Source organism: Giraffa tippelskirchi, chromosome 12, assembly GCF_054371585.1.
Source record: "Giraffa tippelskirchi isolate mGirTip1 chromosome 12, T2T-mGirTip1v1.2.pri, whole genome shotgun sequence".
Lineage (NCBI taxonomy): Eukaryota > Metazoa > Chordata > Mammalia > Artiodactyla > Giraffidae > Giraffa > Giraffa tippelskirchi.
Genome location: NC_137286.1, coordinates 66,672,140 through 66,695,059, shown reverse-complemented (window position 1 = coordinate 66,695,059; position 22,920 = coordinate 66,672,140). Strand labels below are relative to the sequence as shown.

General features: G+C 55.0%; 1 long non-coding RNA gene across 1 annotated transcript in view; it reads right to left on the bottom strand.

The window, feature by feature from the left end:
• Positions 1–22,920, bottom strand: part of LOC145530008 (uncharacterized) — an 86,257-nt gene that overhangs the window by 10,675 nt on the left and 52,662 nt on the right. Inside the window, exons 8-10 of the long non-coding RNA XR_014071405.1 lie at positions 21,804–21,915; positions 14,148–14,259; positions 6,491–6,602 (exon numbers count right to left, since the gene is read on the bottom strand). This is a non-coding gene — a long non-coding RNA (uncharacterized LOC145530008). The remainder of the gene's footprint in view (positions 1–6,490; positions 6,603–14,147; positions 14,260–21,803; positions 21,916–22,920) is intronic.

Here is a 22,920-nt window from a genome sequence, read left to right as displayed (position 1 = left end):
TAGACAAAGTTTCCATGAAAACTTGTCACAAATCTAGAAGAACAATGAGCAGAAACCGGACACGTGCTTTGAGTCTTCACACACAAAACAAAAAGGCAGCCCACAAAACAACCCAGAGAATACAGTGGACTTTGCAAAATCAAAGATATCTACTGTGGGAAAGACCTCATTACAAAAGCAAAAGACAGGTCATACATCGCGAGACGAATGAGTGGAAACACAAAGCTTCTCAAGGATGTGTCTCCAAACAGTCAAAGAACACCAACACGACAAGCCTGTGAAAACTAGGGAAAGGTCTGAAGGGACACCAGACTGAGGAAGACACACACAGAGTATCCCGGATGATGTCCAGCACTGAGGGCCTGAAGAAACAACAGTCTAGTTGCACTCCCTCAGGCCTGTGTGACCCTGGATGAGGCCTCTGTTTCCCGGTGGCTCTGAGAGATGGACAGGGAGGAAGGGGAAGAGAAATCACTTGCATTTCTAATACTCACAGCAAAGTCTTCCAATGAGAAGGGAATTATCACCCCCACTGACAATGCCATTCACTGAAGTGATACCCACGAGTCCATCTAACCCAGAAGGGAAGGAAGGACCTGTTCTCACAAAACGGCGAGAGACGGAAGAAGGAAGATCAAGCCCACACCAACCACTGGAAAGAGAAGCTGTGCTCAGGGCTTGAAAGAATTCCTATTGGGAAAATGATGTCACAGCCCCACAAGGCAATCCACAGCTTCGATGCTATTCCTCCCAAAATGCCAATGCATTTTCGCACCGAACAAAGAATTGCAAAAGGGGTACGGAAACAGAAAAGAGCCTAAATTGTCAATACAATCCGACGAAAAAGCCCCGATACGGACATCCAAGGTTGTGTGAAAGGAAATTAGACGACCAAACTAGGATCCTCAGGAGAGTATCGGAGAAGGCGATGGCGACCCACTCCAGTACTCTTGCCTGGAAAACGCCCTGGACGGAGGAGCCTGGTAGGCTGCAGGCCATGGGGTCGCGCAGAGTCAGACACGACTGAAATGACTTAGGCGCAGCGGCAGCAGCAGGACAGTATGCTATTGGGAATACAACAACACACACAGATCCAGATCGATGGAATAAAGTTGAGGGTCCAGAAACAAACCCCGGCATCCATGGTCAACTCATCTCTGACACAAAAGGGGAGAATATCCAAATGGGAACGAGAAAGCCTCTTCAATAAATGTCCATGGGAAAACCAGACAGCTACATCTGAAGAACGCTATTGGTTTTGATCTCACACCACCTCAATATCGGGGAAAAACCTCACCCTAAAGACTGATGTCATGAGACAGCTAGAAAGAAGCGTAGGTCAAAGGCTCCTTAACATCAGAGTCTCCTTGCCATTTGCTGGGCGGAGGTAGAAATGGGTCTCTTCAAGTAAGGGAAAGAGGAAAACGAAGTACGCCAATGGGTTTCCATCCAATGGAACCTCTTCACAACAGAGAAGCTAAGCATTCAGAAATGCAAAAGATGGGAAACGGAACATGAGAGACTCCTTGCAAGTGGTGTATCTGAGAAGGGGTTCATATGGAAAGAGACGAAGAATGCACAGCACTCAGATTCCAAGAAACACCACCACCACCCTTGACCCTTCCCCCATGACCAACTCCGACCTAAAGCCTTTCTCTCCCTCTAACCTATCCCTAAAACATAACCCTCATCTAATCATATACATGTGCATTCCTAGCATCCATCCATCCACACACGAGAGAGAAAGAGGAAGACACAGACTGAATCGAGAAGGGAAAAGAGAGGGACACAGACAGAGAGAGACACGGAACCAAAGAGAGGAAAGGAGTCGACGGTCCAGACTTTTCATCAATCTGTCTCGAAGGTAGAAGCAATGACAGCGCCCATCCACCCCAGAAGGGGGAAAAGGACGGAAGGTTTGGAGAGGAAAAGACAAGAACGCAGGGAGCCATTAGAAGCTCAGCCACCCGCAGAAGCCGAGCTGGGACACTTGAACAGAATCTCAATGGAAACAGAGGACCAGAAAGTTGGCTACTCTTTTCTATAAGAGAGGGAGACCTTCGAGTCTTCCTTTCGCGCCTCCAACTTGGATGCGGGGTCTCAAAACACTCAGGAGGGGGAGTGCCTTTTCCTGGGTACCACGGCGCATCCAGGCCTCGTTCTGCCCCATTCTGTGCTGTGTCAGCCCTGGATGGAGTCTTTCTTTCTGAAGTCTCAGCGCACAAGCTCCACGTGATATCGGCCCCAGGTGGAAAGGCATGGAGCTGCTCGTAGGCCGACAGACCTAGGAAGCAGATGGGAGAATGACCCCCACTCTCCAGATGGAGAGACTGGGGAAACCCTGAGGGGCATACGCTTGTCCAGGGCCACACCACTTATGAGAAGAAGGAGCCTGGTCTGAGAGCAGCGGGGTCCTCGGAGCTCAGGCCCTGGCTGCACCCAGGCCTCCCCAGGGCTGTGGGCTGGGCTGTGTGGCTGTCACTGTGCCTGCACATGGCCTAAGGGGGGTGGTCGAGCAGTCAGAAACACAGAGATTCCCTTGGGAAGTTTTGGGGAAGGGACCTCAGCACGAACCCCAGGAAATGATGTCACCTGCCGGCAACAGAACCCAACAGAACCCGCAACCCGTGTATCCAGGCCTCCAGAGCGGAGAGGAGCCCCCAGCCAGATCACTTGCTGCCAGGATGTTCTGCTGTTTGCCCCTGCCCAGAGGCCGGGGCCTCAGGAGAGCTCACAGGCAGTGTGCGTGGGCACCCTGTCGACGTTGGCTCAGGGCACCCCCGAGAGGCCTCTGGCCCTTTGCCCGGAGAAACAGAAAGGTAACACGGGGAGCCCCAGGCCGGGCCAGCCCACCTCTCCCATGCCACCCGGAAACACCGGGTCCTTTGCCTGTGTGTGTGGATGCGGGTTTCTCGGGGTGTGTCTCCCTCAAGGAAGCCCAGGCGGATGTGGGGTCAGAAGCCTGCGGGCAAGTTGTGTCCACACCCCAGGGGAGAGCAGGCTGGCTGGGATGGGGAGAGTGCGGGCAGCGCCGGCCGCCCAGGCTGGCCTCACACCCTCAGGTGGGTCTCTTTCCTCCCGGGTGGGGATCTGAGCAGACACACGTCTCTGACCCTTCTGGGAAGAGAAGTTCGAGCAGGCAGAAGCAGCGGCTCCACTGGCCAGGCCCAGCTCGGAAAAGTCCCAGCATGGCTGGCTGACGGTCACTGTCGTTGCAGAGCTTCCCACGTGATGAGGCCGAGGACGGGGACACCCCGTCCACCTCCCGGAGGGAGGGGTCGGAGCACCACCCCCCCGCCCCTGAGGCCCAGTGCAGGCTCCAGGTGAGCGTGCCCACGGAGGCATCAGCCCCACCGGGGGCGAAGCGGAGGCGGGGAAGGCCTGCTGCCGAGACACCACACAGGATACACCCGGCGGCCCAGTCTGAGGCTGCCACGGAGCTCAGCACACCCGGCTCCGACCCAGAGTCCCGAGAACCCCAGCCTCTGAGGCAGCAGGAGGACCTGGAGCCCAGCACGCCAGAGCACAGAGGTGAGGACGCTGGGGCTGGTGCACGGGAGTGTGTGGGGAGGGGGTGCTGAGCTACACAGGGACGAGTCCCCGAAAGATGCTGCTGGGCCTGCAGCAAGCGCTGGCCTCACACCCCCACCCCCTTCTTGCACACTTCAGTCCCAAAAGACATCCGACCCTGGGTATTCTTTGGGAATCTCTTGGAAGCTTTCTGTCCCGGGATACGCACATGCCAAGGCTGGCCTGTGGGCAAACTTTGCTTCTCCCCCAGCTCTAGCACTGGCCTCCAACTGGAACCAGGCTCCACTTCCCAGACCTGTCCCTACAGAGGTGGTGGCTCCAGGTGCAGGACCCAGGGATCCACCGAGGGCAGATGGAGAACCGAGACTTGCCCTCGCAGAGACACCAGGCCAGCTGGGTTCTGGCCAGCACACCGGGCAGATCGGATCTCCGTGCCTGCAGGACCCCCAGCCCCAGGCACTGATGTCCCACCCCCTCAGCCAGAACCTCCACCTCCACGTGCACCTGTACCTGCTCGGGCTTTGGCAGGAGAACCCGAGGCAGAGGAGGAGTCACCGCCTCGGCAGGGAGAGCCTGCCCTGGCTCCCGCGCAACACCCAGACGCCGACGATGACTCACCCACCCCTGCAGGAAGAACGAGCCCCCGCTCTGGACAGAGACCCAGAGCCCTTGCCGGAAACACCACGTCCAGGGGAGCGGTCGGCTCTGCCGCCTCCATCCCTGTCGGCTCACCGTGGACGCTGTCAACTCGGTCTGCCCCCAGGGGACATGGAGTTCCTTTCCCCTGAACTGCTTTGCATTTGGTTTGTTTCCACCTTTCTGGTGATGTTTTATTTTTTGTATGGTTTCCTGTATTTTTGTTGGTTAAGTTGGGAACTTGTTGGTTAAGTTAGTAAACTTTTTCATCATTGTTGCAATTTGGGAACACTGTTGTGTAACTCTGGTGATACTGTGTTACCATCACCACTTTGTGGTTTCAGACCCGTTTGATCTTTATGCCCCACCCCCCAACAAAGCCTGGATTCAAGGCAAGCACGCCCTGTTCATCCCTCCCCCCGATCCTGAACACAATTTCATCTTTTCTTTCTGCATTCCTTCCTATATTCTTGGTGTCCCCAATCAATGACTCTCAGTGAAATGACTGAAGGAGTTTCTTTCGGACTCTCCACCTACTGTAAGACTCCATTGGAGAGTTCTCATTTTTATGTCATTTGAACTAGCCTTTGATAGCTGACAGGACGGTGTACGTCCTTTCAAGATATCATGTGCCAAACGAAGCCCTTTTGGCAAATGCCATCATTATCTCCAGGCAGGCATTGCTGTTTGAAGGGTGACATCTCAGCCAGAAGGCAGAGGCTGAGCTCCTCTTGTTGCACCAGCTCCCAAAAGAAGCTAAGAAAGGGAGCTGGAACAACAAACCACCCCAACGCCCAGGAAAGCGTTCTTCACGACAGAAGGCTAGAAAATGACCCAACAACCTTGTGGCCCAGAACCCCTCTAGAAAAATCACTGTTCCATAAAAAAGAGAAACACGTGGGAAGTTCCAAGGAGAGGCAATGCCCATGGCCAGTGTACTTTAGAGACGGCCTGACCGCTCCGGGGAAGACACGCACCGACGGAACCCCTTGGGAAACAGCAGTGAGAGTCCTCACCGTCGTAAGGGTTTCCTCTGGGGACAACCTGCCCTGGGCACCACATGAGGGAGCAGACCGGCTTCTCTTCCTCTGCTCCCACACCATTCACTCATGAAGGCAGCTCAGGTGTTCTCATGCCCTGCCTGCCTGCCTGCCTGCCTGCCTGGCTCATCCGTGAGCTGTGACCACCTCCAGGGCAGGACTCCACCTTCTCCTCTCTGTGTACCGTGAATCTGCACACAGTGGGCTTTCAGAACCTTAGGAGACTTGAGCCATTCCCACTCGAGCCAGAACCCTCCCCAGGAAGGAAAACGGCTGTGGGGTCATTTTGGCCCCAGCACTGGTTCCGAAAGCCTGGCGGCTCCTACAGCCTCTACGGTGTGAAGAGGGAGGTCCCTTTTGACAGAGCTTTCCGGCTGTCAGATCTAAGCTGTTGTTTCACTGTCAGCTGTGTCTCTTCCGTTGCAGCCAGGTGGGCCACGCTGCTCCAAAGGGGCTCACAAGCTGAGTGGCAAGGGAGGTATTGAGAGGACAGGGATGGCTACAACGTGCTGCAAACTGAGTGAGGGTCCCCACAATCCTCAGCAAAGGTCTGTGGTGTGCAAGTGGGGAGTAGAGGGCCCCCAAGTTCCAAAGGAAGGGAGGTACTCGGGAGCTAAAGCCCTTGGCTGCTGTGGTAGCAGCTGCAGATGGCAGCTCGTCCACAGTGCACTTCGAATGAGGTCATATGAGCGGGACTCTGGAAATGGCTCCGAAATCAAGAGAAAGGGGTCAGGGTATGTGGGAATCCGGCGGGGGTGGGGGGTGGATGAAGGAAGGTGTCCTTCCTCTCTCCAGTGCAATTTGGTTTGGTGAGTCTCAAAGCTACCAGATGGCACTTCCCAAGTCAGGCCCCCGCAGGAATCAGGGTGGGCTGCGTGCCTCGGCGCCTGCTACAGGGACAAGCCACACCAGTGGCCTCCCTGAGCTCAAATGGCCGGATCTGGGGGTTCTGTCTGGGTGCACACCTCCTTGCTCTGGCCAAGTTCCCCCCTTCTCTGAGCACCAGCTTCATCCTCTCGAATGAGGACATCGATTGCTACCTTGGCACGTTACTCTCTTCATCCTGTGAAGACTCATTAGGCTTATCCTACAATTACTAGCTGGCCCGAAGAGATATCTCCTGAATCCAGATTAAGCTGGAGTCTCCCAGGCTCATCTGGCATGTCTTCCCTGAAGTCTGCCAAAACCCACACCCTTGCATTTCCAGGGACTCCCCTTAGCCAGCTGGGCAGAAAACCCAGCATGGTTCAAACAAGCTGACAGACAAGCGGGAGAGGACTCACGGGCAGACGGCCTCCCTCAGGTCTCGGGTGGAGCTCTGGGACCACAGCAGCAGCGGGCCATCCCAGCCCCTGGGCTCAGCAGCGCCCTCATTCTCAGGCCGGCGGCTCTGCCCTGAGGGGAGCAGGAAGGTCACCAACTGCCGCAGGCGGACCTCAAGCCCCTCCCACTGCTGGAGCCTGACCTCCCCCGGCCCCACCCCTTCCCCTACCCCAGCAGAACGAGAGCTCGTCTTCCCCTGGCTTCCAACGTGAGGCCCGGCCCCGGGCCCCGATTGGGCACTGCCCCAGTCCGGAGCCAATCACAGTGGCCAGGGAGGTGGAACGCACCGATTGGCCAGGGCCAGGTCATGTGACCATACTCCCCAGGAAACTCAAATATTACCAAGATTCCCTAACAAACCAATGAACAAAATTATCCAGTAAAGGCAAACCGTACTTTTTAATGAGGCCAATGTCACAGAAAAAAAAAAAAAATCCTTCACAATGAACTGCTCAAGGAAGCTACTAAATAAGCTTTCAGAAAAGTTAAGACGTTTTTTTTTTTTTTTTAATAGGGTGACGGAGAGCTATACCTTTCCCATCTATGTGAATTTAGGTTTAAACTAGATTTCCCTCGGCTATTATATAAGACAAAAAACCCCACATCACCCCCTTTCACTCCCCCCACCCCCAAAAAGTGTTTTAGTCTATTGAATTTTTGTGTCCTCAGTTGTGTCTGATTCACGGCAACTCACGAACTCTACACAGCCAGGCTCTTCCGTCCATGGAATTCAGGGCAATTTTTTTCTGTCACAGCAAATGCCCACCCTGGGTGATCCAAAGGCAAGGGATCAGAGGCTCCTGAGAGACTAACTCCTTTCAGCTGAGCACAGAGCTGGCTCCTCACTGGGATGCCTGTGGCCTGGGGCTCCCAGAGGGGAGAGCAGCACTCGCCCCACCGTGTGGTCACTGCTGGAAGTGCAGGCTGCTCCTCACTCCCCCTTGACAGTGTCCCTGAGGGCAGAACAGTGTGAATCTACTCAAGGTGGAAACGCAAACTCCGATGCAACCAAACTTCCCACAAGGTCTCCAAAACCACTCAGGAACAGGGAATTGGAAACTGCAGGGCATGACATGAATGGAGATGGAGACTTGACACCTTACACCGAGTTCACTTCCAGTTATCCCTAGACAAAGTTTCCATGAAAACTTGTCACAAATCTAGAAGAACAATGAGCAGAAACCGGACACGTGCTTTGAGTCTTCACACACAAAACAAAAAGGCAGCCCACAAAACAACCCAGAGAATACAGTGGACTTTGCAAAATCAAAGATATCTACTGTGGGAAAGACCTCATTACAAAAGCAAAAGACAGGTCATACATCGCGAGACGAATGAGTGGAAACACAAAGCTTCTCAAGGATGTGTCTCCAAACAGTCAAAGAACACCAACACGACAAGCCTGTGAAAACTAGGGAAAGGTCTGAAGGGACACCAGACTGAGGAAGACACACACAGAGTATCCCGGATGATGTCCAGCACTGAGGGCCTGAAGAAACAACAGTCTAGTTGCGCTCCCTCAGGCCTGTGTGACCCTGGATGAGGCCTCTGTTTCCCGGTGGCTCTGAGAGATGGACAGGGAGGAAGGGGAAGAGAAATCACTTGCATTTCTAATACTCACAGCAAAGTCTTCCAATGAGAAGGGAATTATCACCCCCACTGACAATGCCATTCACTGAAGTGATACCCACGAGTCCATCTAACCCAGAAGGGAAGGAAGGACCTGTTCTCACAAAACGGCGAGAGACGGAAGAAGGAAGATCAAGCCCACACCAACCACTGGAAAGAGAAGCTGTGCTCAGGGCTTGAAAGAATTCCTATTGGGAAAATGATGTCACAGCCCCACAAGGCAATCCACAGCTTCGATGCTATTCCTCCCAAAATGCCAATGCATTTTCGCACCGAACAAAGAATTGCAAAAGGGGTACGGAAACAGAAAAGAGCCTAAATTGTCAATACAATCCGACGAAAAAGCCCCGATACGGACATCCAAGGTTGTGTGAAAGGAAATTAGACGACCAAACTAGGATCCTCAGGAGAGTATCGGAGAAGGCGATGGCGACCCACTCCAGTACTCTTGCCTGGAAAACGCCCTGGACGGAGGAGCCTGGTAGGCTGCAGGCCATGGGGTCGCGCAGAGTCAGACACGACTGAAATGACTTAGGCGCAGCGGCAGCAGCAGGACAGTATGCTATTGGGAATACAACAACACACACAGATCCAGATCGATGGAATAAAGTTGAGGGTCCAGAAACAAACCCCGGCATCCATGGTCAACTCATCTCTGACACAAAAGGGGAGAATATCCAAATGGGAACGAGAAAGCCTCTTCAATAAATGTCCATGGGAAAACCAGACAGCTACATCTGAAGAACGCTATTGGTTTTGATCTCACACCACCTCAATATCGGGGAAAAACCTCACCCTAAAGACTGATGTCATGAGACAGCTAGAAAGAAGCGTAGGTCAAAGGCTCCTTAACATCAGAGTCTCCTTGCCATTTGCTGGGCGGAGGTAGAAATGGGTCTCTTCAAGTAAGGGAAAGAGGAAAACGAAGTACGCCAATGGGTTTCCATCCAATGGAACCTCTTCACAACAGAGAAGCTAAGCATTCAGAAATGCAAAAGATGGGAAACGGAACATGAGAGACTCCTTGCAAGTGGTGTATCTGAGAAGGGGTTCATATGGAAAGAGACGAAGAATGCACAGCACTCAGATTCCAAGAAACACCACCACCACCCTTGACCCTTCCCCCATGACCAACTCCGACCTAAAGCCTTTCTCTCCCTCTAACCTATCCCTAAAACATAACCCTCATCTAATCATATACATGTGCATTCCTAGCATCCATCCATCCACACACGAGAGAGAAAGAGGAAGACACAGACTGAATCGAGAAGGGAAAAGAGAGGGACACAGACAGAGAGAGACACGGAACCAAAGAGAGGAAAGGAGTCGACGGTCCAGACTTTTCATCAATCTGTCTCGAAGGTAGAAGCAATGACAGCGCCCATCCACCCCAGAAGGGGGAAAAGGACGGAAGGTTTGGAGAGGAAAAGACAAGAACGCAGGGAGCCATTAGAAGCTCAGCCACCCGCAGAAGCCGAGCTGGGACACTTGAACAGAATCTCAATGGAAACAGAGGACCAGAAAGTTGGCTACTCTTTTCTATAAGAGAGGGAGACCTTCGAGTCTTCCTTTCGCGCCTCCAACTTGGATGCGGGGTCTCAAAATACTCAGGAGGGGGAGTGCCTTTTCCTGGGTACCACGGCGCATCCAGGCCTCGTTCTGCCCCATTCTGTGCTGTGTCAGCCCTGGATGGAGTCTTTCTTTCTGAAGTCTCAGCGCACAAGCTCCACGTGATATCGGCCCCAGGTGGAAAGGCATGGAGCTGCTCGTAGGCCGACAGACCTAGGAAGCAGATGGGAGAATGACCCCCACTCTCCAGATGGAGAGACTGGGGAAACCCTGAGGGGCATACGCTTGTCCAGGGCCACACCACTTATGAGAAGAAGGAGCCTGGTCTGAGAGCAGCGGGGTCCTCGGAGCTCAGGCCCTGGCTGCACCCAGGCCTCCCCAGGGCTGTGGGCTGGGCTGTGTGGCTGTCACTGTGCCTGCACATGGCCTAAGGGGGGTGGTCGAGCAGTCAGAAACACAGAGATTCCCTTGGGAAGTTTTGGGGAAGGGACCTCAGCACGAACCCCAGGAAATGATGTCACCTGCCGGCAACAGAACCCAACAGAACCCGCAACCCGTGTATCCAGGCCTCCAGAGCGGAGAGGAGCCCCCAGCCAGATCACTTGCTGCCAGGATGTTCTGCTGTTTGCCCCTGCCCAGAGGCCGGGGCCTCAGGAGAGCTCACAGGCAGTGTGCGTGGGCACCCTGTCGACGTTGGCTCAGGGCACCCCCGAGAGGCCTCTGGCCCTTTGCCCGGAGAAACAGAAAGGTAACACGGGGAGCCCCAGGCCGGGCCAGCCCACCTCTCCCATGCCACCCGGAAACACCGGGTCCTTTGCCTGTGTGTGTGGATGCGGGTTTCTCGGGGTGTGTCTCCCTCAAGGAAGCCCAGGCGGATGTGGGGTCAGAAGCCTGCGGGCAAGTTGTGTCCACACCCCAGGGGAGAGCAGGCTGGCTGGGATGGGGAGAGTGCGGGCAGCGCCGGCCGCCCAGGCTAGCCTCACACCCTCAGGTGGGTCTCTTTCCTCCCGGGTGGGGATCTGAGCAGACACACGTCTCTGACCCTTCTGGGAAGAGAAGTTCGAGCAGGCAGAAGCAGCGGCTCCACTGGCCAGGCCCAGCTCGGAAAAGTCCCAGCATGGCTGGCTGACGGTCACTGTCGTTGCAGAGCTTCCCACGTGATGAGGCCGAGGACGGGGACACCCCGTCCACCTCCCGGAGGGAGGGGTCGGAGCACCACCCCCCCGCCCCTGAGGCCCAGTGCAGGCTCCAGGTGAGCGTGCCCACGGAGGCATCAGCCCCACCGGGGGCGAAGCGGAGGCGGGGAAGGCCTGCTGCCGAGACACCACACAGGATACACCCGGCGGCCCAGTCTGAGGCTGCCACGGAGCTCAGCACACCCGGCTCCGACCCAGAGTCCCGAGAACCCCAGCCTCTGAGGCAGCAGGAGGACCTGGAGCCCAGCACGCCAGAGCACAGAGGTGAGGACGCTGGGGCTGGTGCACGGGAGTGTGTGGGGAGGGGGTGCTGAGCTACACAGGGACGAGTCCCCGAAAGATGCTGCTGGGCCTGCAGCAAGCGCTGGCCTCACACCCCCACCCCCTTCTTGCACACTTCAGTCCCAAAAGACATCCGACCCTGGGTATTCTTTGGGAATCTCTTGGAAGCTTTCTGTCCCGGGATACGCACATGCCAAGGCTGGCCTGTGGGCAAACTTTGCTTCTCCCCCAGCTCTAGCACTGGCCTCCAACTGGAACCAGGCTCCACTTCCCAGACCTGTCCCTACAGAGGTGGTGGCTCCAGGTGCAGGACCCAGGGATCCACCGAGGGCAGATGGAGAACCGAGACTTGCCCTCGCAGAGACACCAGGCCAGCTGGGTTCTGGCCAGCACACCGGGCAGATCGGATCTCCGTGCCTGCAGGACCCCCAGCCCCAGGCACTGATGTCCCACCCCCTCAGCCAGAACCTCCACCTCCACGTGCACCTGTACCTGCTCGGGCTTTGGCAGGAGAACCCGAGGCAGAGGAGGAGTCACCGCCTCGGCAGGGAGAGCCTGCCCTGGCTCCCGCGCAACACCCAGACGCCGACGATGACTCACCCACCCCTGCAGGAAGAACGAGCCCCCGCTCTGGACAGAGACCCAGAGCCCTTGCCGGAAACACCACGTCCAGGGGAGCGGTCGGCTCTGCCGCCTCCATCCCTGTCGGCTCACCGTGGACGCTGTCAACTCGGTCTGCCCCCAGGGGACATGGAGTTCCTTTCCCCTGAACTGCTTTGCATTTGGTTTGTTTCCACCTTTCTGGTGATGTTTTATTTTTTGTATGGTTTCCTGTATTTTTGTTGGTTAAGTTGGGAACTTGTTGGTTAAGTTAGTAAACTTTTTCATCATTGTTGCAATTTGGGAACACTGTTGTGTAACTCTGGTGATACTGTGTTACCATCACCACTTTGTGGTTTCAGACCCGTTTGATCTTTATGCCCCACCCCCCAACAAAGCCTGGATTCAAGGCAAGCACGCCCTGTTCATCCCTCCCCCCGATCCTGAACACAATTTCATCTTTTCTTTCTGCATTCCTTCCTATATTCTTGGTGTCCCCAATCAATGACTCTCAGTGAAATGACTGAAGGAGTTTCTTTCGGACTCTCCACCTACTGTAAGACTCCATTGGAGAGTTCTCATTTTTATGTCATTTGAACTAGCCTTTGATAGCTGACAGGACGGTGTACGTCCTTTCAAGATATCATGTGCCAAACGAAGCCCTTTTGGCAAATGCCATCATTATCTCCAGGCAGGCATTGCTGTTTGAAGGGTGACATCTCAGCCAGAAGGCAGAGGCTGAGCTCCTCTTGTTGCACCAGCTCCCAAAAGAAGCCAAGAAAGGGAGCTGGAACAACAAACCACCCCAACGCCCAGGAAAGCGTTCTTCACGACAGAAGGCTAGAAAATGACCCAACAACCTTGTGGCCCAGAACCCCTCTAGAAAAATCACTGTTCCATAAAAAAGAGAAACACGTGGGAAGTTCCAAGGAGAGGCAATGCCCATGGCCAGTGTACTTTAGAGACGGCCTGACCGCTCCGGGGAAGACACGCACCGACGGAACCCCTTGGGAAACAGCAGTGAGAGTCCTCACCGTCGTAAGGGTTTCCTCTGGGGACAACCTGCCCTGGGCACCACATGAGGGAGCAGACCGGCTTCTCTTCCTCTGCTCCCACACCATTCACTCATGAAGGCAGCTCAGGTGTTCTCATGCCCTGCCTGCCTGCCTGCCTGCCTGCCTGGCTCATCCGTGAGCTGTGACCACCTCCAGGGCAGGACTCCACCTTCTCCTCTCTGTGTACCGTGAATCTGCACACAGTGGGCTTTCAGAACCTTAGGAGACTTGAGCCATTCCCACTCGAGCCAGAACCCTCCCCAGGAAGGAAAACGGCTGTGGGGTCATTTTGGCCCCAGCACTGGTTCCGAAAGCCTGGCGGCTCCTACAGCCTCTACGGTGTGAAGAGGGAGGTCCCTTTTGACAGAGCTTTCCGGCTGTCAGATCTAAGCTGTTGTTTCACTGTCAGCTGTGTCTCTTCCGTTGCAGCCAGGTGGGCCACGCTGCTCCAAAGGGGCTCACAAGCTGAGTGGCAAGGGAGGTATTGAGAGGACAGGGATGGCTACAACGTGCTGCAAACTGAGTGAGGGTCCCCACAATCCTCAGCAAAGGTCTGTGGTGTGCAAGTGGGGAGTAGAGGGCCCCCAAGTTCCAAAGGAAGGGAGGTACTCGGGAGCTAAAGCCCTTGGCTGCTGTGGTAGCAGCTGCAGATGGCAGCTCGTCCACAGTGCACTTCGAATGAGGTCATATGAGCGGGACTCTGGAAATGGCTCCGAAATCAAGAGAAAGGGGTCAGGGTATGTGGGAATCCGGCGGGGGTGGGGGGTGGATGAAGGAAGGTGTCCTTCCTCTCTCCAGTGCAATTTGGTTTGGTGAGTCTCAAAGCTACCAGATGGCACTTCCCAAGTCAGGCCCCCGCAGGAATCAGGGTGGGCTGCGTGCCTCGGCGCCTGCTACAGGGACAAGCCACACCAGTGGCCTCCCTGAGCTCAAATGGCCGGATCTGGGGGTTCTGTCTGGGTGCACACCTCCTTGCTCTGGCCAAGTTCCCCCCTTCTCTGAGCACCAGCTTCATCCTCTCGAATGAGGACATCGATTGCTACCTTGGCACGTTACTCTCTTCATCCTGTGAAGACTCATTAGGCTTATCCTACAATTACTAGCTGGCCCGAAGAGATATCTCCTGAATCCAGATTAAGCTGGAGTCTCCCAGGCTCATCTGGCATGTCTTCCCTGAAGTCTGCCAAAACCCACACCCTTGCATTTCCAGGGACTCCCCTTAGCCAGCTGGGCAGAAAACCCAGCATGGTTCAAACAAGCTGACAGACAAGCGGGAGAGGACTCACGGGCAGACGGCCTCCCTCAGGTCTCGGGTGGAGCTCTGGGACCACAGCAGCAGCGGGCCATCCCAGCCCCTGGGCTCAGCAGCGCCCTCATTCTCAGGCCGGCGGCTCTGCCCTGAGGGGAGCAGGAAGGTCACCAACTGCCGCAGGCGGACCTCAAGCCCCTCCCACTGCTGGAGCCTGACCTCCCCCGGCCCCACCCCTTCCCCTACCCCAGCAGAACGAGAGCTCGTCTTCCCCTGGCTTCCAACGTGAGGCCCGGCCCCGGGCCCCGATTGGGCACTGCCCCAGTCCGGAGCCAATCACAGTGGCCAGGGAGGTGGAACGCACCGATTGGCCAGGGCCAGGTCATGTGACCATACTCCCCAGGAAACTCAAATATTACCAAGATTCCCTAACAAACCAATGAACAAAATTATCCAGTAAAGGCAAACCGTACTTTTTAATGAGGCCAATGTCACAGAAAAAAAAAAAAATCCTTCACAATGAACTGCTCAAGGAAGCTACTAAATAAGCTTTCAGAAAAGTTAAGACGTTTTTTTTTTTTTTTTAATAGGGTGACGGAGAGCTATACCTTTCCCATCTATGTGAATTTAGGTTTAAACTAGATTTCCCTCGGCTATTATATAAGACAAAAAACCCCACATCACCCCCTTTCACTCCCCCCACCCCCAAAAAGTGTTTTAGTCTATTGAATTTTTGTGTCCTCAGTTGTGTCTGATTCACGGCAACTCACGAACTCTACACAGCCAGGCTCTTCCGTCCATGGAATTCAGGGCAATTTTTTTCTGTCACAGCAAATGCCCACCCTGGGTGATCCAAAGGCAAGGGCTCAGAGGCTCCTGAGAGACTAACTCCTTTCAGCTGAGCACAGAGCTGGCTCCTCACTGGGATGCCTGTGGCCTGGGGCTCCCAGAGGGGAGAGCAGCACTCGCCCCACCGTGTGGTCACTGCTGGAAGTGCAGGCTGCTCCTCACTCCCCCTTGACAGTGTCCCTGAGGGCAGAACAGTGTGAATCTACTCAAGGTGGAAACGCAAACTCCGATGCAACCAAACTTCCCACAAGGTCTCCAAAACCACTCAGGAACAGGGAATTGGAAACTGCAGGGCATGACATGAATGGAGATGGAGACTTGACACCTTACACCGAGTTCACTTCCAGTTATCCCTAGACAAAGTTTCCATGAAAACTTGTCACAAATCTAGAAGAACAATGAGCAGAAACCGGACACGTGCTTTGAGTCTTCACACACAAAACAAAAAGGCAGCCCACAAAACAACCCAGAGAATACAGTGGACTTTGCAAAATCAAAGATATCTACTGTGGGAAAGACCTCATTACAAAAGCAAAAGACAGGTCATACATCGCGAGACGAATGAGTGGAAACACAAAGCTTCTCAAGGATGTGTCTCCAAACAGTCAAAGAACACCAACACGACAAGCCTGTGAAAACTAGGGAAAGGTCTGAAGGGACACCAGACTGAGGAAGACACACACAGAGTATCCCGGATGATGTCCAGCACTGAGGGCCTGAAGAAACAACAGTCTAGTTGCGCTCCCTCAGGCCTGTGTGACCCTGGATGAGGCCTCTGTTTCCCGGTGGCTCTGAGAGATGGACAGGGAGGAAGGGGAAGAGAAATCACTTGCATTTCTAATACTCACAGCAAAGTCTTCCAATGAGAAGGGAATTATCACCCCCACTGACAATGCCATTCACTGAAGTGATACCCACGAGTCCATCTAACCCAGAAGGGAAGGAAGGACCTGTTCTCACAAAACGGCGAGAGACGGAAGAAGGAAGATCAAGCCCACACCAACCACTGGAAAGAGAAGCTGTGCTCAGGGCTTGAAAGAATTCCTATTGGGAAAATGATGTCACAGCCCCACAAGGCAATCCACAGCTTCGATGCTATTCCTCCCAAAATGCCAATGCATTTTCGCACCGAACAAAGAATTGCAAAAGGGGTACGGAAACAGAAAAGAGCCTAAATTGTCAATACAATCCGACGAAAAAGCCCCGATACGGACATCCAAGGTTGTGTGAAAGGAAATTAGACGACCAAACTAGGATCCTCAGGAGAGTATCGGAGAAGGCGATGGCGACCCACTCCAGTACTCTTGCCTGGAAAACGCCCTGGACGGAGGAGCCTGGTAGGCTGCAGGCCATGGGGTCGCGCAGAGTCAGACACAACTGAAATGACTTAGGCGCAGCGGCAGCAGCAGGACAGTATGCTATTGGGAATACAACAACACACACAGATCCAGATCGATGGAATAAAGTTGAGGGTCCAGAAACAAACCCCGGCATCCATGGTCAACTCATCTCTGACACAAAAGGGGAGAATATCCAAATGGGAACGAGAAAGCCTCTTCAATAAATGTCCATGGGAAAACCAGACAGCTACATCTGAAGAACGCTATTGGTTTTGATCTCACACCACCTCAATATCGGGGAAAAACCTCACCCTAAAGACTGATGTCATGAGACAGCTAGAAAGAAGCGTAGGTCAAAGGCTCCTTAACATCAGAGTCTCCTTGCCGTTTGCTGGGCGGAGGTAGAAATGGGTCTCTTCAAGTAAGGGAAAGAGGAAAACGAAGTACGCCAATGGGTTTCCATCCAATGGAACCTCTTCACAACAGAGAAGCTAAGCATTCAGAAATGCAAAAGATGGGAAACGGAACATGAGAGACTCCTTGCAAGTGGTGTATCTGAGAAGGGGTTCATATGGAAAGAGACGAAGAATGCACAGCACTCAGATTCCAAGAAACACCACCACCACCCTTGACCCTTCCCCCATGACCAACTCCGACCTAAAGCCTTTCTCTCCCTCTAACCTATCCCTAAAACATAACCCTCATCTAATCATATACATGTGCATTCCTAGCATCCATCCATCCACACACGAGAGAGAAAGAGGAAGACACAGACTGAATCGAGAAGGGAAAAGAGAGGGACACAGACAGAGAGAGACACGGAACCAAAGAGAGGAAAGGAGTCGACGGTCCAGACTTTTCATCAATCTGTCTCGAAGGTAGAAGCAATGACAGCGCCCATCCACCCCAGAAGGGGGAAAAGGACGGAAGGTTTGGAGAGGAAAAGACAAGAACGCAGGGAGCCATTAGAAGCTCAGCCACCCGCAGAAGCCGAGCTGGGACACTTGAACAGAATCTCAATGGAAACAGAGGACCAGAAAGTTGGCTACTCTTTTCTATAAGAGAGGGAGACCTTCGAGTCTTCCTTTCGCGCCTCCAACTTGGATGCGGGGTCTCAAAACACTCAGGAGGGGGAGTGCCTTTTCCTGGGTACCACGGCGCATCCAGGCCTCGTTCTGCCCCATTCTGTGCTGTGTCAGCCCTGGATGGAGTCTTTCTTTCTGAAGTCTCAGCGCACAAGCTCCACGTGATATCGGCCCCAGGTGGAAAGGCATGGAGCTGCTCGTAGGCCGACAGACCTAGGAAGCAGATGGGAGAATGACCCCCACTCTCCAGATGGAGAGACTGGGGAAACCCTGAGGGGCATACGCTTGTCCAGGGCCACACCACTTATGAGAAGAAGGAGCCTGGTCTGAGAGCAGCGGGGTCCTCGGAGCTCAGGCCCTGGCTGCACCCAGGCCTCCCCAGGGCTGTGGGCTGGGCTGTGTGGCTGTCACTGTGCCTGCACATGGCCTAAGGGGGGTGGTCGAGCAGTCAGAAACCCAGAGATTCCCTTGGGAAGTTTTGGGGAAGGGACCTCAGCACGAACCCCAGGAAATGATGTCACCTGCCGGCAACAGAACCCAACAGAACCCGCAACCCGTGTATCCAGGCCTCCAGAGCGGAGAGGAGCCCCCAGCCAGATCACTTGCTGCCAGGATGTTCTGCTGTTTGCCCCTGCCCAGAGGCCGGGGCCTCAGGAGAGCTCACAGGCAGTGTGCGTGGGCACCCTGTCGACGTTGGCTCAGGGCACCCCCGAGAGGCCTCTGGCCCTTTGCCCGGAGAAACAGAAAGGTAACACGGGGAGCCCCAGGCCGGGCCAGCCCACCTCTCCCATGCCACCCGGAAACACCGGGTCCTTTGCCTGTGTGTGTGGATGCGGGTTTCTCGGGGTGTGTCTCCCTCAAGGAAGCCCAGGCGGATGTGGGGTCAGAAGCCTGCGGGCAAGTTGTGTCCACACCCCAGGGGAGAGCAGGCTGGCTGGGATGGGGAGAGTGCGGGCAGCGCCGGCCGCCCAGGCTGGCCTCACACCCTCAGGTGGGTCTCTTTCCTCCCGGGTGGGGATCTGAGCAGACACACGTCTCTGACCCTTCTGGGAAGAGAAGTTCGAGCAGGCAGAAGCAGCGGCTCCACTGGCCAGGCCCAGCTCGGAAAAGTCCCAGCATGGCTGGCTGACGGTCACTGTCGTTGCAGAGCTTCCCACGTGATGAGGCCGAGGACGGGGACACCCCGTCCACCTCCCGGAGGGAGGGGTCGGAGCACCACCCCCCCGCCCCTGAGGCCCAGTGCAGGCTCCAGGTGAGCGTGCCCACGGAGGCATCAGCCCCACCGGGGGCGAAGCGGAGGCGGGGAAGGCCTGCTGCCGAGACACCACACAGGATACACCCGGCGGCCCAGTCTGAGGCTGCCACGGAGCTCAGCACACCCGGCTCCGACCCAGAGTCCCGAGAACCCCAGCCTCTGAGGCAGCAGGAGGACCTGGAGCCCAGCACGCCAGAGCACAGAGGTGAGGACGCTGGGGCTGGTGCACGGGAGTGTGTGGGGAGGGGGTGCTGAGCTACACAGGGACGAGTCCCCGAAAGATGCTGCTGGGCCTGCAGCAAGCGCTGGCCTCACACCCCCACCCCCTTCTTGCACACTTCAGTCCCAAAAGACATCCGACCCTGGGTATTCTTTGGGAATCTCTTGGAAGCTTTCTGTCCCGGGATACGCACATGCCAAGGCTGGCCTGTGGGCAAACTTTGCTTCTCCCCCAGCTCTAGCACTGGCCTCCAACTGGAACCAGGCTCCACTTCCCAGACCTGTCCCTACAGAGGTGGTGGCTCCAGGTGCAGGACCCAGGGATCCACCGAGGGCAGATGGAGAACCGAGACTTGCCCTCGCAGAGACACCAGGCCAGCTGGGTTCTGGCCAGCACACCGGGCAGATCGGATCTCCGTGCCTGCAGGACCCCCAGCCCCAGGCACTGATGTCCCACCCCCTCAGCCAGAACCTCCACCTCCACGTGCACCTGTACCTGCTCGGGCTTTGGCAGGAGAACCCGAGGCAGAGGAGGAGTCACCGCCTCGGCAGGGAGAGCCTGCCCTGGCTCCCGCGCAACACCCAGACGCCGACGATGACTCACCCACCCCTGCAGGAAGAACGAGCCCCCGCTCTGGACAGAGACCCAGAGCCCTTGCCGGAAACACCACGTCCAGGGGAGCGGTCGGCTCTGCCGCCTCCATCCCTGTCGGCTCACCGTGGACGCTGTCAACTCGGTCTGCCCCCAGGGGACATGGAGTTCCTTTCCCCTGAACTGCTTTGCATTTGGTTTGTTTCCACCTTTCTGGTGATGTTTTATTTTTTGTATGGTTTCCTGTATTTTTGTTGGTTAAGTTGGGAACTTGTTGGTTAAGTTAGTAAACTTTTTCATCATTGTTGCAATTTGGGAACACTGTTGTGTAACTCTGGTGATACTGTGTTACCATCACCACTTTGTGGTTTCAGACCCGTTTGATCTTTATGCCCCACCCCCCAACAAAGCCTGGATTCAAGGCAAGCACGCCCTGTTCATCCCTCCCCCCGATCCTGAACACAATTTCATCTTTTCTTTCTGCATTCCTTCCTATATTCTTGGTGTCCCCAATCAATGACTCTCAGTGAAATGACTGAAGGAGTTTCTTTCGGACTCTCCACCTACTGTAAGACTCCATTGGAGAGTTCTCATTTTTATGTCATTTGAACTAGCCTTTGATAGCTGACAGGACGGTGTACGTCCTTTCAAGATATCATGTGCCAAACGAAGCCCTTTTGGCAAATGCCATCATTATCTCCAGGCAGGCATTGCTGTTTGAAGGGTGACATCTCAGCCAGAAGGCAGAGGCTGAGCTCCTCTTGTTGCACCAGCTCCCAAAAGAAGCCAAGAAAGGGAGCTGGAACAACAAACCACCCCAACGCCCAGGAAAGCGTTCTTCACGACAGAAGGCTAGAAAATGACCCAACAACCTTGTGGCCCAGAACCCCTCTAGAAAAATCACTGTTCCATAAAAAAGAGAAACACGTGGGAAGTTCCAAGGAGAGGCAATGCCCATGGCCAGTGTACTTTAGAGACGGCCTGACCGCTCCGGGGAAGACACGCACCGACGGAACCCCTTGGGAAACAGCAGTGAGAGTCCTCACCGTCGTAAGGGTTTCCTCTGGGGACAACCTGCCCTGGGCACCACATGAGGGAGCAGACCGGCTTCTCTTCCTCTGCTCCCACACCATTCACTCATGAAGGCAGCTCAGGTGTTCTCATGCCCTGCCTGCCTGCCTGCCTGCCTGCCTGGCTCATCCGTGAGCTGTGACCACCTCCAGGGCAGGACTCCACCTTCTCCTCTCTGTGTACCGTGAATCTGCACACAGTGGGCTTTCAGAACCTTAGGAGACTTGAGCCATTCCCACTCGAGCCAGAACCCTCCCCAGGAAGGAAAACGGCTGTGGGGTCATTTTGGCCCCAGCACTGGTTCCGAAAGCCTGGCGGCTCCTACAGCCTCTACGGTGTGAAGAGGGAGGTCCCTTTTGACAGAGCTTTCCGGCTGTCAGATCTAAGCTGTTGTTTCACTGTCAGCTGTGTCTCTTCCGTTGCAGCCAGGTGGGCCACGCTGCTCCAAAGGGGCTCACAAGCTGAGTGGCAAGGGAGGTATTGAGAGGACAGGGATGGCTACAACGTGCTGCAAACTGAGTGAGGGTCCCCACAATCCTCAGCAAAGGTCTGTGGTGTGCAAGTGGGGAGTAGAGGGCCCCCAAGTTCCAAAGGAAGGGAGGTACTCGGGAGCTAAAGCCCTTGGCTGCTGTGGTAGCAGCTGCAGATGGCAGCTCGTCCACAGTGCACTTCGAATGAGGTCATATGAGCGGGACTCTGGAAATGGCTCCGAAATCAAGAGAAAGGGGTCAGGGTATGTGGGAATCCGGCGGGGGTGGGGGGTGGATGAAGGAAGGTGTCCTTCCTCTCTCCAGTGCAATTTGGTTTGGTGAGTCTCAAAGCTACCAGATGGCACTTCCCAAGTCAGGCCCCCGCAGGAATCAGGGTGGGCTGCGTGCCTCGGCGCCTGCTACAGGGACAAGCCACACCAGTGGCCTCCCTGAGCTCAAATGGCCGGATCTGGGGGTTCTGTCTGGGTGCACACCTCCTTGCTCTGGCCAAGTTCCCCCCTTCTCTGAGCACCAGCTTCATCCTCTCGAATGAGGACATCGATTGCTACCTTGGCACGTTACTCTCTTCATCCTGTGAAGACTCATTAGGCTTATCCTACAATTACTAGCTGGCCCGAAGAGATATCTCCTGAATCCAGATTAAGCTGGAGTCTCCCAGGCTCATCTGGCATGTCTTCCCTGAAGTCTGCCAAAACCCACACCCTTGCATTTCCAGGGACTCCCCTTAGCCAGCTGGGCAGAAAACCCAGCATGGTTCAAACAAGCTGACAGACAAGCGGGAGAGGACTCACGGGCAGACGGCCTCCCTCAGGTCTCGGGTGGAGCTCTGGGACCACAGCAGCAGCGGGCCATCCCAGCCCCTGGGCTCAGCAGCGCCCTCATTCTCAGGCCGGCGGCTCTGCCCTGAGGGGAGCAGGAAGGTCACCAACTGCCGCAGGCGGACCTCAAGCCCCTCCCACTGCTGGAGCCTGACCTCCCCCGGCCCCACCCCTTCCCCTACCCCAGCAGAACGAGAGCTCGTCTTCCCCTGGCTTCCAACGTGAGGCCCGGCCCCGGGCCCCGATTGGGCACTGCCCCAGTCCGGAGCCAATCACAGTGGCCAGGGAGGTGGAACGCACCGATTGGCCAGGGCCAGGTCATGTGACCATACTCCCCAGGAAACTCAAATATTACCAAGATTCCCTAACAAACCAATGAACAAAATTATCCAGTAAAGGCAAACCGTACTTTTTAATGAGGCCAATGTCACAGAAAAAAAAAAAAAATCCTTCACAATGAACTGCTCAAGGAAGCTACTAAATAAGCTTTCAGAAAAGTTAAGACGTTTTTTTTTTTTTTTTAATAGGGTGACGGAGAGCTATACCTTTCCCATCTATGTGAATTTAGGTTTAAACTAGATTTCCCTCGGCTATTATATAAGACAAAAAACCCCACATCACCCCCTTTCACTCCCCCCACCCCCAAAAAGTGTTTTAGTCTATTGAATTTTTGTGTCCTCAGTTGTGTCTGATTCACGGCAACTCACGAACTCTACACAGCCAGGCTCTTCCGTCCATGGAATTCAGGGCAATTTTTTTCTGTCACAGCAAATGCCCACCCTGGGTGATCCAAAGGCAAGGGCTCAGAGGCTCCTGAGAGACTAACTCCTTTCAGCTGAGCACAGAGCTGGCTCCTCACTGGGATGCCTGTGGCCTGGGGCTCCCAGAGGGGAGAGCAGCACTCGCCCCACCGTGTGGTCACTGCTGGAAGTGCAGGCTGCTCCTCACTCCCCCTTGACAGTGTCCCTGAGGGCAGAACAGTGTGAATCTACTCAAGGTGGAAACGCAAACTCCGATGCAACCAAACTTCCCACAAGGTCTCCAAAACCACTCAGGAACAGGGAATTGGAAACTGCAGGGCATGACATGA